This window comes from Triturus cristatus, chromosome 11 (genome assembly GCF_964204655.1).
Source record: "Triturus cristatus chromosome 11, aTriCri1.1, whole genome shotgun sequence".
NCBI classification, from domain to species: domain Eukaryota; kingdom Metazoa; phylum Chordata; class Amphibia; order Caudata; family Salamandridae; genus Triturus; species Triturus cristatus.
This window is the reverse complement of record NC_140594.1, coordinates 671,384,990-671,403,522: the sequence shown is the minus strand read 5'-3', so window position 1 is coordinate 671,403,522 and position 18,533 is coordinate 671,384,990. Positions and strand designations below refer to the sequence as shown.

General features: G+C 44.3%; 1 protein-coding gene across 3 annotated transcripts in view; it reads right to left on the bottom strand.

Moving 5' to 3' along the window:
- ACSL3 (acyl-CoA synthetase long chain family member 3) overlaps window positions 1-18,533 on the bottom strand; it is a 536,429-nt gene that overhangs the window by 361,710 nt on the left and 156,186 nt on the right. Inside the window, exon 1 of one of the 3 annotated variants that reach the window (XM_085634282.1) lies at window positions 9,625-9,652. The exons of the other annotated variants lie outside the window; for them this stretch is intronic. The gene's annotated coding sequence lies outside the window, so the exon portion shown is untranslated. Of the gene's footprint in view, window positions 1-9,624; window positions 9,653-18,533 lie in introns of those variants that run through there. 3 annotated transcript variants of the gene reach the window in all.

Sequence of the window (18,533 nt, the reverse complement as noted above, 5' to 3'; positions counted from 1 at the left end):
ACCTCTACGCACTGGAAAGTGGCAACTTGTAGTTCCCCGTGGATGCCATTCCTCTCCGGAAAGGACGTTCGGACGTATATAGGCGCCACTCCTGCGCACGGACATCAGTTGCTTTCGAGACTGCCCGTGCCTCCAGACACAGACACAAAAGCGAATTGGTAGACAGTGTGCGCATTCCTAGAATTGGAATCTTATTAGACTCCAATCATAGCACAGAGGGGATCAGTGAAGAATCGGTGGCTAGATAGATTCTCTACCAGAAAGAGTGTTACCGATGGTAAGCAAGATATTCTTCGGATAGAAATTTCTAACTGCAGATTTCTCACTTTTCACCTAGATACAAAAGCAGTACCTATTTAGAGCTTGGTCTGTGAATGGACTCAAACCAGTAAGTCTTGCAGGACCGAGCGGGCAAAATGCCCCTCTCGGCAAACCTGACTGTCCAGACAACAGTGCTTCCTGAATGTAGCTGTGGGGCAGATGTCTAAAACAGGAATTCCACCTGCTAAAGCAGTGGTAGCAGCTTTGGCCCAGGTAGACCACGCATGAAGTTCTTCTGAAGGCTGATTTTTAGCCAAAGCGCAACAGATCTTTAGAGCACAATCCAGCAGAAGATGGCACTCTTCTGCCTTTTTTTACTCCAGAGAACTACACAAAGAGCTGAACGTCCACCTGGTGTTCTTTTTTATGATCAATGTAGAAGCTTAGCAATCTCCTTAGAGGGGCCAGACGGAGCACAGAATTCCAGCAGGGTGATTTGATGATTTGACCAACATAGAACTGCGTCATAGCCTTAGGCAAAACATGCCAAAGTCCACAGAATCAGTTTGTCTGGGAAGAAGGTGGTGGATTATCACAAAGAGCCTGAAGCTCACTCACTTGCCGTTCCGAGGTGATGGCGATTAGGAACAGTCTAAATGGTAAGGAGTCTTAAGAGACAGCTATGAATGAATGGAGAGGACATCAGCTACATCAGGACCAGATTAAGATCCTGTTGGGGTATGATAAAGGGAAGGGGGAGAAACATATGTTGAAGCTCTTTCAGAAATTGCATCACAACTGGAAACTTGGTACATCGAGGGCTGGTCTGGCAACTGTAAGAAGTCTTAAAGATAACCTTTAACTGTGCCGAAAGCAAGGCAACAGGGCAAGAGAAATAAACAGAATATCAGATAACTTGGCCTGGAGGAGGTCAGTCTGGTGTGTACCACACCGAGCCACAAATTTATCCCAACCACAAATGTATTCAGTATTGGTCGAGGGGGGCCTGGCTGCCAAGATGACATCAACCTCCTCCGGAGGAAGGTCGAACGTGTTCAGATATCACTTAATCTCAAAGCATGAAGCTGGTGAGTATGAAGGCCCAGGAGCAGAACTCTCTCCTGTTGCTGCGACAGAAAGTCCTGCTGGAGGGGTGCCTGATCAGAGGACATATGCTCAAACCCTGGAGTCCTGGATACCATACTCTCTGTGCCCAATCCAGAGCCACTAGGATGAACTGGGCCCGGTCAGTCCCGATCTTCAGAACTCGGGCAGAAGTGGTATCAGTGGAAAGACGTACATGGGTCCTGAGTTCCACTCAAGGTAGGAACGCGTCTCCGAGCAAGAAAAGGGCCTTGGAAACTCAAAAGAGCAGAAGTGCTGACATTGCATGTCCTATACTTTGGCGAACAGATTGAGCCACGGTGCTCAGCAGTCGCAGAAGGGACCTTGCGCCACCTCAGAGTGCAACTGCCATCTGTGATCTGCTGGGCATTGACAGCTGAGTGTGTCCAACCTGGCTTTCAAGGATCCTGCCAGGTGGTTCACTAAAAGGGAAATTCCTTGTTGGTCCAGCCATTTCCATAGCCACAAGGCCTCCTGGTACAGTGTCTGTGGCCCCACCCCACCTAGTTTGTTGCAGTACCACATGGCAGTGATTATTTCGGTGAGCACCTCTACCAGCCTCCCTTTGATGGGTGACAGGAAGGCTTTAAGCGCCAAGGGGATGGCTCCAAGCACCAGAAGGCTGATATGAAGCTTGGACTCTGCCAGAGACCTCTGATTTCCACCTCTCCCAGGTGGCAGCAAACTCAGAAATGATGCATCAGTCACCACTATCAGCTCTGTGTGGGCAGGGGAGAGGGGTCTGCCACTAACCCATTCACAGACCAGCACCCATCACTGTAGATCTTTTGCCGTCTTCTCTGAAATATGGATGTAGTCGGAGCGGTCCCCTTGTTGTTGGGCCCACTGGGAATTCAGAGCCCACGTATGCCACCTGGTGTAATTTACCAGCAGGGTGCAGGTGGCCATGAGTCCCAACAGTCTCTGGTCGACCTCACTCAAATCCAGGAAAGATCGGAATCATAGCCTGAATGTCCTGGACTCCATTTCCGGGGAGGAAAGGCACAAAATCGAACTGTGACCAGAATGGCTCTGATGAAGAAGACAGTTTGAGAAGGAGTCAGGTTTAACTTTGGCATGTTAATATTGAACCACAAAAACGACAGGAAGTTCGCCATAGTCTGGAGGTGGCTGATAACTGCTTGGGGCGTGCTTGCCATCAACAGCCAGTCGGCAACAAGGAGAAGACTGGCAGCTCAGACGTGCTCAGATGAGCTGCCATCAACGCCATCACTTATTTGAACACCTGAGGGGCACTGGTGACAGCAAAGAAGACCACAGCAAATTGAAAATCCTCCTGTCATACTACGAACCACAGGTAGTGCCGATGGGCAGGCAGGACGAGAATATGTAAAATAAGCATCCTCCAGGTCCAACGCCACCAACCAGTCTCCAGGGTCAACAAGACCTGTGCTAGGGTGAAAATCTTGAATTCCTCCTTCCAGAAGGCATTGAGAGGGTGCAGGTCTAGAACAGGCCGAAGGCCTTTGCCAATCCTGGGCACCAGAAAGTATTGGAAATAACCATGCCGTACTTCTTCCACCAGAACTCGACAGCCCATTTGTCCGAAATGGCTTCTATTTCTTAACGCAAAATGGAGAAGTCTTCTGTCAGTCACTATTACGCAATAGTAAATAATGCACATCTCAAGTGGATGTACAGTTTTAACCCAGGTATTGAACCTGTGAATACTGCTGTAGTTCCTGAAATGTAGTCCCATTCTCTCGACAATATAAAAACACACCCTAGAAGGTTTAACTATTTCACAGGTGCCATTCTTTCTTTTATTAATAAGCAACATCTTAACTTAAAGTCTCTGGTACCTCTGTGGAAGCAGTGTTTGTTGGGGTGAAGGGAAACTGCTCAAGAAAAGATATGATGAGAAGACTTCGTCAAAGCTTGGAGGATATTACATCTCACACTGTGCTACTAGCTCCATATATTGTCAAGTCTGAACTCTTCAATCGTGAAGAACATGGCCTAGAAGACTTATTTGTTGGAATTATAAATATAATTACCTACTGGCGGAAATGAAAAATTAAACTTACCTGCAATCACCCCAGTCGCGCTATTCTGCTCCTCTTCACTGCAGGAAGGCACAGGCTCCCAAAATGCCCTGGGGCCAATCCTGAAGCTGCTCTCACACATGAGAGCAGCTGCAGGATTGGCCTGAGTGCCTTTGATTTGCACTCCAGGAGTGCCTGCTCTCTGTCCAACCCAGCTGTGATGCTGGGTTGGAAAGAGCTTTCACTGTGCATGATGGTTTGGCCAGCCTCAGACAGCCGTCAACCGTCATGTGTAGTGTGGGGGGTGCACTAACATTTCCCTCAGTGCCCGAACATCCCCCAGGCCCTGCCCCCAAGACTCAGCAGGAAAGGAAAAATAAAACGAGTCTCGGTATTTAGGTCTCGCCTCGCAGCACGCATGCGCTGCATAGGAGGAGACCTTTAGGAATCGATTTGCTTTTACACCCAAAAACTTGCACGCGTTGCATTGCTTTCAATAGCAACGCGTGCACGTTTGGCGATTCACTTGCGGGAGCAAGCTTTGGCGACATCGGTTTGTAATTATCTTGCAAACAGATGGTCCCCATGCTCGCTCCCGCAAGGGAAACGCTGTGTGTGTCTGGCTGGCCGTGAAACGCCAAACGTGCTTTAACTTTCGCTGAAAGGGTTTGTGCAAAGACATCACCATCATGGTCACAAAAAGCAATGGCGGATTTTTATGCGAGGAGGGCTGCTTCACGTCACAAACAAATTTCTAGTCGAGTCCCTGTGAGTCAGTTCTATCTTTCACAGGCGACAAAACAGCCTGAGCAAAAAAGCAATAAACTTTGGGCAATTTAAAAGCTAATCACATCCATACTGCAAAGTAGGAGCAGGCTGCGGCTGGTTTGATGGCGACTGCCGCCCTCAGGGCTCAGCACCTAGTGGGCGGCGTGCTGGACTGAGGCGGACCGCTCGTCAGCTAATTTGTTTGATGAGCTTATTTTCTTTTGGAATAATACTGCAGGTAGCATATGATGTAACTCTTCTTGGAGTTTCTCATTGCTGAGATGGGTGTAATTGCTTTTATTTATAAGTTTCCCTCGTCTTTATTGCTGGATGTTGCTCGCCAAAAAGTGTCACTCATAGTCGTTGAAATGTCACTCATATTGACACTGTAATTATGAAAATGTCGCACATAGCAATCCAAAACCTTGGTAGCTATGCAGGCACCCCTCCAAGCTCGCCTCGTGAAAAATAGACACAAGCTGTCCTTCAAGTGTGTCCAGTGCAAAGCAGACTGGACCTATTCTCAAAACAAGTATTGGCATAGCCAATAGGTCTCGCCTTTGGGACCTTATAAGTGTTTAGTTATCCAGCACAATATCCTTGGTGCAACAACATCAAGTGTTGCATGGCTAAAGAATTATAAGGTCCCAAAAGCGGGACCTATTGACTATGCCAATGCTTGGTTTTTTTCCCTGACTTTGGGGGGGGGGGGGGGGGGTGAAGTTCCTTCGCTATAGTGGAGGAGCCGCCATTGCCTATATCTTTGGCGCCATTTGAAAAATCTTCACCAAATATTCCCAAAAAGTGTCCTGGTGATTCTAGTTGTGCAAGGAAAGTTTCAAGGTGATCCGTCAAGTGGGGGCGGATAAAAGGAGAGAGGGTTAAAAAAAAAAAAAAGTGCATTTTCCATGTTACTTCCCATAGGAATTTTGAACAAGACTATAGCCCGAACAGCTGGATGGAATCACACCAGATCTGGCAGAAATCTAGCTCTTGGTCCAAAAAGAGTGATTTTTGTTATTTGGTGTAAATCTATTCAGTAGTTCGGTTATTTAAAGATATCCAAATTTGGATATCAAGAGACGTGAAAGCTTCGCGAACCCTCGCGATCTGACTGGCTGCCAGCACTTCAAGAAAGAAGTGTTGGCAGCCATCTTGGGACTCAGCTAGGCCTGAACAGTAAACTCTGTTCCGCTCGTGGAATTTGGGTAATTTTGTGTTCCGCGGAGAACGCGGAATTGCCAAAAATTCCGCGATCCGCGGCTTCGGGGGAATTTTTTGCTTGTTCGCACTTTCAAAATGTGTGTTCGCAAGTTATTCCCCCCAAGCACACAAACAGCGTTCGCAAACAGGAAAAAAGCATCGCTAACGGCCGGAACAAGCAATTCCGCATGTTCGCGGAACTCTGCATGCTTGTGGAGATTTTTTTTACCGTTTCGCTGAGCTTGGCGTAGCGCAACTATGCAAATTCCACCCACCGCTAGAGTCAGTATCATCTGAGTCCCAGAAACAAACTTTTTTTTTTTTTTTTTTTTAAATAAAAATGGTTTTTTTCCGAAATTCGCAGACTACAGTGGAAGAGGGGGTGTGAGCAAGGGATCCCGTGCTAGTTTTGGAAAAAGCACACAGGTGGCCAAGGTACCTGGGGGAACTTTTGAGAAATGTGGCCACCCTCCTGAGCTTCCTAGAAGCCCTGGGGACCACCACCTTCCCGGGGCTTAATATTTAAAAATGGTGGGGACCTTGCGGAAACCCTTCGTAGGCTTCCTTGAAGGCTGGGGGACCACCACCTCCCTGGGAAAAAAGAAACAGTGATGGGAGGGCTGTGAGGAACCCGACCCCTTTGGGACCACCACCTCCCTGCGGCAAAACAGAACCTAATAGGGGGCCCAGCAGACCCCTCCCAGGCAACATACGGCCCCAGGGACCACCACCTTCCAGAGGCCAGCCTTGAAAAGTAAACGAGGCAGCACCCCCTCCCTCCTGGAGCCACATATTGCCCTGGGGTCCGCCACCCTCCAAGGCCAGCACCTGCTATGTCCCAAGGTGCCCACCCCAAGAGCATAGCTGTGTGCTTTTGCTTGGCGTGAGCTGACAGCTCCCATCAAGCAAAAGCAAACACTCTGCTTCAGGGCACAAGTCCTATAAAAAGAAGTGTGGGGACTGACAATATGCAAATAACCTCATGACATCATGAAAAGCAAAGCTCGCACGTTTCCTACGTCCAGTCTAAGTTTTTACTCTGTATTCTGGAACTTATAGTCCTGCTTATCCCATTAGAAAATGCACAATTGAAGACATTGTATACAAAGTAAAAACCCGGACTGAGGGAACTGCTCACACAAGACTGGGAAAGCTGGGGGCTTTGCATTACTAGAGGAAGCTGCCCTGCTGCTAAATCGAATACCCAAACTAGATAGCAAAGAATTGCCGTGAATGCTGCGCGATTAAACCAGTCTTTAGCCGATTTGTGTTTTAAAGTCACAGGATGGCAAATGAACGCCGTTTCATAATACTGCAATTAGGACAATACCGCTTACACGAACGGTTTCCTTTTTCATCCACGCCCCATGGAGCCCAAGTTCTTGGCAAGGGGGACGGTGTCCACCCTGTGAAAAGAGTGGGGGGGGACGCCGTGTACCTACGTGTACCCCCGACTCGAGCCCTGCTCTGCTTCCAGCAAGCGGGAGCTGTCAAAGTGCTCCTGCTTGCTGGAAGCAGAGGTTTAAACTCTTTCTCTGCCCGCAGACATGCGGGCAGGGAAAAAGATGAAACTATTGCCCTTGCACACAGGGAGCTGAATTTCAAGCAGTTTCCTGTGTGCAATAGCAATGCCGGCTCCATCAGGAGGCAGGGAGCCAGCTGGGACCTTAAGGCTAGCCCAGCTGTCTCTATCCTGCACACTGGGTGCCCTGAGTGAACTTCAGGGTACCCAGGAGACATAACCTGGCCCAGGGGGATGGAGTCCTAGGGGGCGAATCGGCCGCCAGGACCCCTCTTCAATCCAATTAAGGCCTGGGTCCTGGGGTTGGAGGGATGGAATCAGCCTGGGGAGGACGACTGCATAGTCCCATCTCCCCTGTGCAGAGAAGGACAAAACAGAGGGCAGAAAAACGGGCATGGAAGGCAAAACTGGGTAGAAAAACAGCAGAAAAGGCAAAACAGAGCAGAAGAGGGAACAACAGAGAGCACACTTACACACACAGGCCAACTTAGACTCACACAACCAACTCACAGACCCACTCAGACTAACAAACTCACAGACCTAGACTCACACACCCACTCACTGACTCATTCAAACTCACGCACCTACTTAACAGACCCACTAAGATACTCATGCACTCACACACTTATGGAGGGACTTGCAAACCCACATAGACTTTCATGCACCCACTCAGACCCACTCAAACTCACACGCCCACTCACAGACCTACTGAGACACACTCATGCACTCACAAACTCACTGTCAAATGTTACTGACTACAGTTAAATAAAATAAAAATTTCAAATACAGAAATTTGCTACAAAAAACAAAGGTTACAGGGACGTAATAGTTGGGCTCAGATTTCACCCGTACAAAACCATAGAAATTCAGAGTTATAGTTACTCAAGTTCACTATAACTTACACCTCGCAATGCACTACATCCATCATGATCCTCATATATTACATCATTCATGGCATGGTCAGTTAAGTCACTGATCAAGCTCAGTGTCAGGGGAACTCATGTTAATGCTGACAGATAGTTGGGTACTGGAGTAACAGGCAGAGGCAAAAGAAACTTGACACGAAGAGTAACATAGCCGTCCAGTCGTCTATGGGCGTGCACCGTGAGGCATAAGGTAGCCACGCAAATAAACGGACTGACGGCGATTACTGCCCTTATTGACACCAATGTTAAGAACCTCGTGTACAATTAGTATGGGAACATTATGTGCCCTTTGTGTACTAAATGCATAAGGAAATGACAACCACTGAGTGTTCAAATTGCAGCCCTCCTCCCCCTGCCGCCAGTGATTGCAATTTGGCGTGTGTCGCCCTCGCTCACCGGGAATGTGGGCCGCCTGCAGCAGCGCGGTCCCGCCGCGCGCACTCATCGCCACAGCCGATGCAGGAGCCACAAGGGGTAGAGATACTAAAGCGGCGCGCCTCTAAAGGTGTCCGTCTCCATGACGACGGAACGTGCTCTTTAACAGACGCCGAGTACGTCTTGACAGGTGCCCGTTATTGCGCCCTGTGATCTCACAATCTCAGGTCGGTCAGCCCCATCAGATGACGTCACCGCGTCTTTCACAGCGGATGTCCTTAGAGTGCATTGGGTATATAGAGGATCCATTCATCAAGACGTGTGAATAGAGAAATACACGCACGAAAAATATCACCATGATGTCTCCCGAACTAACTGGCGGAGCTGGGCAAGCCAGCTTATTCACAGGGAGAGAAGAGATGAGCCAGACAGTAGATTGGCTTGGCTACGAGACCGGAAGCACCATCCAAGCAATCGAAACACTTGCCATGTAGACTAAATGACATAAGTTAAATCATAACAAATGTCACAAAGTAAAATGCATTTTCAATTAAAAAATATATATATATATTTCTTGAAGGCTAGTGTTCCTCTTTAGCACACTGTATCACTCCACGACGGCTGGCAAACATTGCTTTGGACAAGACCTTTAAAAAATTCACGTATTCCCCATCCGCAATTCCAACAATGCCGCCACAAGTGCAGCAACAGATTGGAGTTTGTCATGTCTACGTGACCAATATTATTATACGTGGAGCAACGTTTCAACCCACACACAAATGAAGTTTTAATATAAAGAACATTCTGAAATATCTTACTTGAAAAGATGCACTCAAAACTTTTTATTCAAAATAAGGTACACACTGAAATGAAGTAATTTTCAAGGAAAAGATAATTTGGTCGAGTTGGGATGCCAAGATAGGTTCAGGTTTCTTGGTTACACCGATTCCGCCACTGAATGGTTTTTCCCTTTCTCTGTCGTGCTTAAAAGCAACTGACAATGATTTGTGTTCACGTATTCAATTAGATAAATGAGTACATTATGATCAGAGAATATATTTACACGTCAAATTAGTTAAACGAGATACATACACTTAGAAACAAAGTTACGGGTCTGGCTGAAACGCTTAAAACAACTAAAAATAAGAAACTATACTATACAACAGACAAAACACCAGCAATTCACATGCTGCACGGCATGCATGAAACTCCCATTTGACAAGCACTGGTAAAGCCAAAAAGTCTAGCCTTCGGGAACTCTTTGTTTTGCCTATGCCTTTTGGCAATTCTCTACAGCATAATGCTTGTTCGTGATGCTATGCAGCACTGTAAAAAATTAAAAAGCCACTATATACAACCGCAGCTGGCAGCTGAGCCATTCCACTGCCATGCACATGCATGATCACATGAGCACTATTTAGTTTAATTTTTTACTTACTGATTCAAGATGGAGGAAGCCACTTGGCTAGATAAATAAGAAAATAAATATTTTTTGGTGCCAAAAGTACAAATTTCAGGCATAAAAAAAATGAATAACTGGGTGGCTGGAGGGAGATAAATTAAGAGGGAGTTGATAGAGGGGGTGGGGGCAAGGAGTTAAAAAGCAAAGTACTGCACGAGGGAGAGACCAACACAGGGGCGGAGGAAAGCATACACACAGAAAAACACAGCGTGCAAGGGAATGGGGAGAGAAGATGAGAGAAGAGTGCATGGGGCGAGAAAGAAGTACACAAGAGAATGAGAAGCACACAAATGTAACAACATGAGGAGCAGGGGAGAAGCACACATGGAGAAAAGCACACAGTACAAGAAAGCTCGGGGAGTAGTACACAAGAAAGTGTAAGAGTGCAGGGGTGGGTATTTGGAGGCAGGGGGAGAAAAGGTGCAGAGGAGGAGGGAGCAGGACAAAACATGTACTCTCAAGGAGTGCTTAACCAAAATTAAATAAGGTTTCCTAAAGGTGAGTAGTGGAAGCATAGAAGCCAGCAAATCAGAGATGGTCAAGAGTCTGTGCTCAAGTTGGACAACCCGGGACATGGAAAGCCATGAATAACAAGCAAACAAATTAGAGATGTAAAGTGAACCAATGGTAAGCAATGGGTGGGTAGTACGCTCTTGTTAAGCCCACAACTGATCTTTTTTGCATATAGCTTGTGCTGCCTGCTAGGATCAAACAAACAAACATTTGCAATGCAATAGGTCTCACATTTGCAAGAGTTTGAGCTACAGGCATTGTAAATGATAATGCCTTTTATGTGTATTGAAAACCTGCAAGTGGCGCGTAAACACGCACTTTGTACTTGTCGTCGCTTACGAGAAGCAAGGTTGGAAGTAACTGCGCCTCTCTTACTGCCATTCCGGCCTTGCTTCTCGTAAGGAAGGACTACAAGTACAGTGTGTTTTTACACACTGCTTGCAGGTTTTCAAAACTCATAAATAAAAGGCATTGTCCTTTATAATGCCAATAGCTCAAACTCTAGCAAATGCGAGTCCTATTGCATTGCAAATGCTTGTTTTGAAGAGGACTTTCTTACTTTTAAGATGGGGTACACATGAAATATTTAATAAATTAACAATTTAGGCGTTGTAATCATTTTAACTAGTGAGCTTGCTCAGCGAGCATTTATTTTTGCATTTGACTGCTTTGTAACTCATCTGAACCGTGATTAGATTTTATTTTTTTAAGATTGGAATGATTTTCTCTGACATTTATAATGTAATTTAGTACATTTTGCTTAAGCTGTGATACACAGCCCGTGCTAGTGATTCGGAATGGCGTAACGGAGCAGTTACATTTTAGACTGAAATTGGGTCAAATAATAACATTAAAATATAAGCGGAAAAAAGAGGAAATTGATTAGACCATATTTTGTAGGAGGCGCCTATGTCAGGTTGGTAAACATTTACATTTTTTTAGACTGCATTTTTATCCTATTGTCATTTTGCTGGGGGAAGAGATGTGGGACGTCGCCGATTAAAATAAACCAAAGATAGTCCTGACGTCTCACTTCCTGCTAGTGAGACGTTTACATTTAGATATTATTGGAGTGAGCTCTCGTTCACTGCTGCATTTCCTGGGATGTTAACGCTACCTTCAGCAAAGCAAAAAGAGCCTTTCAAATATGGAAGCATGAAAGGTATGGATATGCAGAGTGAGGGGAGCCAGTTACAGGATGGGGTTCACATCGGAGGAAAGACTGGTACTGTGCGCTATACAAGTGCTAATAAACCATATCATCAAATAGTCAATAATTGCATGGTGCAAGCTTTCGGAGAGAGGGTCAGATGAAGTAAACAAAGCTGCTGTCACTATCCGCCACATTTGCAGAGGTTCTAGATGTCCAGCCAAACAGGTCTCGGCCACCGAACAGCCGAAGCTGCCAAGCTGTCGACAATAGGCGCACGGGTGCCATTGTTAAACTAAAAGCGCAGAATTTTGCACAAACAAAGCATTTATTTTTACTAATACTCTGGTTTGAGTAGAGGAGCAAGTCAGGTGAGGTACACTTTTAAAAAAGAAAGGCGCACGTCTACTATTGCCTGCTCTGACGAAAACACTGGAGCCCGCTCCCTGATTGGAAGGGAGCTGGAGGGAGAGAAGCGAGTGGGATGGAGATGCTGGGGAATAGAAATGACAACAAAAGCAAAACCAGCTCGGCACTTGTGAAACTGGTGCAGCGTGGTTTGAACAAGCTCATATTGCAGTTGTCTGCGGAGAACAGAGCCAGTCCACAGCCAGGGCAGCTGCAAGAAGCAGGAACAGATCTCAGTACCCCCTGCTCAGAGGCAGGCTGCAGCACAACCCTCCCTCTCTATCCGTCTGGTTCTGCTGGAGCTTGTAAAACTGACTGGGAGGGAGAGCAGAGAGAGTGGGATGGAGGAGAGGGGGAAAAGACACAACACTGAAAGCAAAACCAGCACGGCACTTGTGAAACGGGTGCAGCACTGATAAAGTGTGTCCACAATTATAAAAAAAACCAAGCAGGGTGGGGGGGGGGGGGGGGGGGGCGGGAGGGAAGTGCATGGAACGGAAAGGCATCCTCCAATTGCCTCTGATGATGAGCAGGAAACACATGCTGTATGTGTTTGCTGAGAAGCAAAAGGTGTGCCTGCAACAGCAAGTAGGAGAAAGCCATTTAAGAAAATTGTGCTGACAGACTGTAAATAAAGCATACTGAGTAACAACACATGTAAAAAGGCCTGTCCTCATGGGAGGTAACAACAGAAGAGAGGGAGGTACAAAGGAGGAACTAATAAGCCTATTCTGAATCAAAAGGCAACATTTACAAAGTACAGTGACAGCAGACAATTAAAAAGATGGGTTGAGAGTGGGCAGAGCTTCAAGTCCATACTGGAGTATAGCATGTCTCGATGAGACAGAGCAAGCGCTGCCTAGGCGAGGCCTATAAATGTCAGTCTAGCAAGAGTAAAACATGATGGGCAATGCAAGTTATGCATGCATAACATAATAGATCTAGTGAATTTCAGTGTTTTTGCAATATATTACCCAGTGGCAGTTGCCACTTGGTAGTTATAGTTAGGATGGTGTTTCCACAGAAAATTGCTTCTTTTGTTTGCTATTAACTTTGTCGCAGTTTGATGAATCTTCACAAAACTTTCCAAAGAAAGAACTCTTTTTGGCTTAACTCCTTCATGGAAAGTTTCGGGGTGATCAGTCAAGGGGGGGTTGAGAAAAAGGGTGTTACCAAAACAAAATCCCCATCCAATTTTAATAGGGATTTTTGTAACGTCCTACAGCCAAAACTGCTGAGTGCGAAATTACACCAAATTTGTCAGATGCTAGATCTTGGTCCAGAAAGTGTGCTTTTTAGGTTTCGCTTGCGCTATATCTTGTTATATATATATATATATATATATATATATATATATAATATATATTACCTACTGGCGGTCGCCAGTAGGTAGTTATAGTTAAGACCACGTTTCCATAGGAAATCCGCAACATTCTATTTTGAATAACTTTGGCGCCGGTCGACGAATCCTCGCGAATTTCTCAAAATAGGTGGGGAGCTACGCTCCGCTCCTACCCTGAAAGTCTCGGGGGGATTCGTCAAGCGGGGGCTGAGATAAAAGGGGGGTCCCAAAACGCGTTTTTCCCATGCATTTTTCCATAGGACCTTTAGACAGGGCTACAGCCCGAACGGCTGAACAGAATTACTAGAAATTTGGCAGAGAGGTAGTCCTCAGGTCAAGGAAGTGCCTTTTGTAGGTTTGGTGTAAATCTGTTCAGTAGATTCTGAGAAAATAGCCTTTAAATCAATATATATATCTGAGCCAGCTTACGGTACGCTTACCGTACGCGTACGGTGGCGTGCGCGAGCGCGATTCTGATTGGCTCTTAGATCTTAGTAAACATTCGAATCGGCCGAAACCAGGAAGCGGCGGCCGCCATTTCGTGTGTTTCACTCAGAAAAAAAAGAGTGATAACAAGAAAAGGGGGCAAGGAGGAGAGTTACAGACCCCCTTACATTTGTGAGGGGGTCAAAGAAGGACAGAAAAGTACAAAGAAAACATTTATTGATTTTAAAAAAAATCACGGGGTACGCGTATGGTAAGCGTACGGTAACAAAAAAAAAAATTAAAAGAAATGAAATGCAGATTTAAGAGTTTAGATATTAGGGGGCTCTAAAAAGAGCCGTTGTGTTTATGAAGTTATTTTTTAGTGGTACCTACAAGTAAGTACCGATGCAGAGTCTAAGGTTCAAGAGGAAGACTCTGTTCCCTTCATCATTGAAGTGCACGCCATCTCCTCTATAAATGTCTTGCATGTCGTAACGCAAGTTGTTGTGGTAAATGGAACCCATACCATAGTCACGGAGGAAAGCAGAAACAGATTTGTTGACGTGCTTTCTTGTTTTGTCAATCTGCGGACAGAAATGATTGGACCAGTTCCATTTTTGCCTTTGGCATATGTTGGAAAACACAAAGGCAGTTTTAGGGAAAAGTGAAAACAGTTGTGCAAAGGTGTCCTTCATAAGCATTTCCAGACCTACCCCAGTCAAAGTGCCTAGGTCATTGCCACCACAGTGCACTATTATGAGGTCAGGGTGTTGGATTTGCATGAAGGATTTCACCAATGGCATCAATTGGTGCCACTTTAACCCTCTCTGACCAATCCATTTAATGTCTACATTTGGCAAAGCAAGGTCTCTCACAATACCTGTTTTCTCTGCAAACTTTTCACTCCAGAAGACATAGCTGTGTCCTACAATCCACACTGTGAACATCTTCAAAGGAGATCTGGATGCACTCAGGAGGTGTAATTCAGTAGAATGGTAAAAAGAAATGAAAGACAGTTTGGAAATGGAGGCATACATATTTTTTTATTAAAAAAAAAGAACTGATTGGCTGTTTCATACCATTCTACACTAAAAACTAGGCTGTATGTGTCAATTTATAGAAGCATGTTTTGTATTGGTACAGAAAAATGTGTTACCAAAGAACAGTACTATGGATTTGCTGTAAGGTTTGAAAAGTCAAGCACTCTTGCTCTGTGGAATTGAAACATTGTTTGGCGAACTTCTGACCTAACTCCACACAGCAGTGTTCCATGAGCTGTTGCTATGGTAGCAGGCAGAAGTCAAGTTGGGGGAAGGGTACTAGGCAGAAGTCAAGTTGGGGGAAGGGTACTTTTGGAAAAGGGTTGGTTTTCAACCAATAGAAATGTGTGATTACATTTGAAAAAAAGGGGGAAGCACTGAGATTTGAAACTTACATGTATATGTGTGGAAAAATAGAGGGAAACTTTGCCATTATCTGGTTCTGCTGAGAGGAGAGAGGTGTAGAGAACAGAGATCCTGGCTCTGATAATCTGCTGTTTGAGTGCCACATTTCTTTCACAACTAACTAATTTTAAAGGTGAGTTTAGAGTTTGAGAGGAGATGTATATGGTAAATTAAGAAATGAATAATAGAAATGTAATTCTTTTTGTTGAAGTTGTGTTTATTATTTTCTGTTTTGGGAGAAATTTAAATGTGAGGAACATGTAAAATAATATGGACTATGTTTTCACGATAAATTAAGGTGTATTGGTATAAAAAAAGAATAGTTTAAGGGTTTGAGGTTGGACTCAGTAATGCAAATACATTCAGCATCACTAAGGCTGGTTGCCCTTGCTGGAATGTAGGCAGTCACCCAGGTTACACATGTTGGGAAATATAGGCAGAGATTTATTGTGTACAACTCTGGTAATTTTATATTTGCATTAGTAGGAAAAAGGGGGAGCGATTTGTTGGTGCAGAAGCAGACTCTTAGCACACACCCAGCTGCTTTCCATGTATAATCATGCACAGTATTTACAAGCGAGTGGGGTTTGAGGTTTCAGTCTGTAATGCAAATACATTCAGCATCACTAAGGCTGGTTGCCCTTGCTGGTATGTAGGCAGTCACCCAGGATACACATGGTGGTGGTCTGAAAAAGCAGTCTGGACATGGGCTTTTTAAAAAATCTGAAAAGTGGATTCATAATGTGTCAGCCTGTAAAAGTGATTATCACTTGCCAAAAAAAAGAGCAGTAAGTGTGCTTTCAAATTGGCAAAGAAATTTCGTTTTGTGACTAATGTGAAAACATGACTGTGTGCAAATAGGAATTACAGGCAGAGATTTATTGCGTTTTGCTCTGGTGATTTCACAGTTGCATTAGTAGGAAAAAGGGGGAGCGATTTTTTGGTGCAGAAGCAGACTCTTAGCACACACCCAGCTGCTTTCCATGTATAATCATGCACAGTATTTACAAGCGAGTGGGGTTTGAGGTTTCAGTCTGTAATGCAAATACATTCAGCATCACTAAGGCTGGTTGCCCTTGCTGGTATGTAGGCAGTCACCCAGGATACACATGGTGGTGGTCTGAAAAAGCAGTCTGGACATGGGCTTTTTAAAAAATCTGAAAAGTGGATTCATAATGTGTCAGTCTGTAAAAGCGATTATCACTTGCCAAAAAAAAAAAGAGCAGTAAGTGTGCTTTCAAATTGGCAAAGAAATTTCGTTTTGTGACTAATGTGAAAACATGACTCTGTGTGCATATAGGAATTACAGGCAGAGATGTCATGATTGAGATAGATAATTTTCGAAAACTAGAACCATTTTTAATGCAATTAAAAAAAAATTTAAATGAATAAATATTTTTTTGAGTGGGTATGGTAAGTCAAAAATATCATGGTCCCTTTTTTCCACTTCTCCACGATCACATTTTCAGTTTTTAATTGTAGTCTCTCAAGGACCTTGTAATGTGATAATTGATTTTTAGTGTTTTTTTAAAAAAAAAAAAAAATTACGCGCACCGTACGCGTACGGTAAAAAAAAAAAAAAAAGTTTTTAAAAACATATATAAAAAAAAGATGAAAGATAAGGTTGGCTCTTAAAAGAGCCGTTGTGTTCATGCAGGGACAGAGGAAAGAAAGATTGGGAAAATTAGTCTCTGCGACAAGTGTGCTGATCTATTTTGTTGTTCACTAGGGAAACACTGGTCTCCCTATGACAAATTAGATCATGACAAGAGGCGCATCGAATATCAACCCTCAGAAATCGAGGGTTAATTTCCAGAGGGCCAGCAAAAGGAGATGCTCCCCCCACAGATGAAGGGCTCACCTGACCTGCAGAAGAAGGACTCGGCCCTGCAGATGATGGTCCAGGCTGAGCTGCTGTGGATGTGCTTGGTTGACTTTCTGAAGGGTTACCTCCAGTAAGTCGAGCATGTGTCCTTCTGTGTACATCCTTGAGGTGTCTCATCATGGTATGATTCCCAAAGGAATACTTCCTGTCAGGATTACCTCTTGAAAGTACACGCTTACACAGCTTACAAGTTACTAAGGGTGCATTTACCTTTTGCTGGCCTTCAGGAAAAGTAAAATAATCCCATACATAAGAGGTCTTTTGTTTCCTCGCTCTCTGCCTCAAGGTAGTGCTGCTAGTGCTAGCCTCACTCTCAGAAGGGCTCTGCTGTTCTGCCATCGTATCACAAAGACAACCCAGCTCCTTCTCCTAAGGGATCACAAGCAGAAATGAGGGGAATGGGTGTGGTGTAGGAGAGTTCTAGAACTGAAAGTAGTTTCAACCAATCAAAAGTTGTGTTTCATGATCACATGACCTACCGTACGCTTACGGCAAAAGTACGCATGCGCGTAAAAAAGACACGCGCTTGCGCGCATGCGCATAACAGTCACTCCCCGACACTTCCGCGTAACGTGCGCGTGTAGCGTACACGTCCCACGCGGAGTACGCGCGGCTACGCAAATTGCGTAAATATACGCAAACAGCGTAGATAAATTACGGACGTTGCGTAAACCGTACGCTTACCGTAAGCTTACGGTACGCGTACTAAAAAAAAAATGAAAAAATGTATTGCAAATAAATTTTACATGTTTATTTTATAAAATATATTAAAAAAACATATTATAGAATTTTAAAAATTTAACCATAGTCTTTAAAAAAGGATAGAAAATTAAAATAAAAATAAGTTTAAAAAAATAGAAAAAAAAATAGCATTTAAAAAACCTTGCAAATTCACTGAAAAAACCATGGGTTTCACACACGTTATAGTTAGGAATTAGCATTTAAAAAACCTTGCAAATTCAATGAAAAAACCAAAGGTTTCACACATGTTATAGTTAGCTGGACATTTCACTCGTAAAAAACCAATGAAATTCCCCCGTTATAGTTAGTTCAGCTAACTATAACTCGCGCGCCCGCAATGCACTGCTGATGACATTACATCACTCATGACATGGTCAGTGACATCACTCATGACATCACTGATGACATCTCAAATGACATCACTGATGACATCACTGATGACATCATCCAGTGAATGTGTGTGTTTCTGAAAATTAAATATGTTTTATATATGTATATCTCAAGGTCGATGGAAGAATAAATGGGTATATAAGTGTCTAAATGGATGATTTGTTTTTGAAAAATTGATTGTGTAACTGACTGATTAAGTGTATCATAGTGAATACATGGCTTAGTGAGTAATGTTTAAATATGTAAATATCTGTATCAGTCTCTCACTTTGTGTATAAGTGGCTGCATGGGTTGGTGAGTAGCTACATGGGTGTCTATATAGGTTATTAGTTGGTTTTATGAGTATCAGTCTGAGTGTCTGCATGGTTCGGTGGGGGTATTACGTAGTGCATAGGTGCATGAATGAATGACTCACTCTTTGTATGTGTTGAAGACAGCATGTGTGCAGGACTCTATGGGTGGATGAGTGAGTGTATGGGTGTGTTAGTGAGTGAATGACTGTCTCAATAGTGTATTTATGAGTAACTACATATGTTTTAAACTAGTATATGTGACTATTGGTGTATATAAGCGAGTATATGTGAG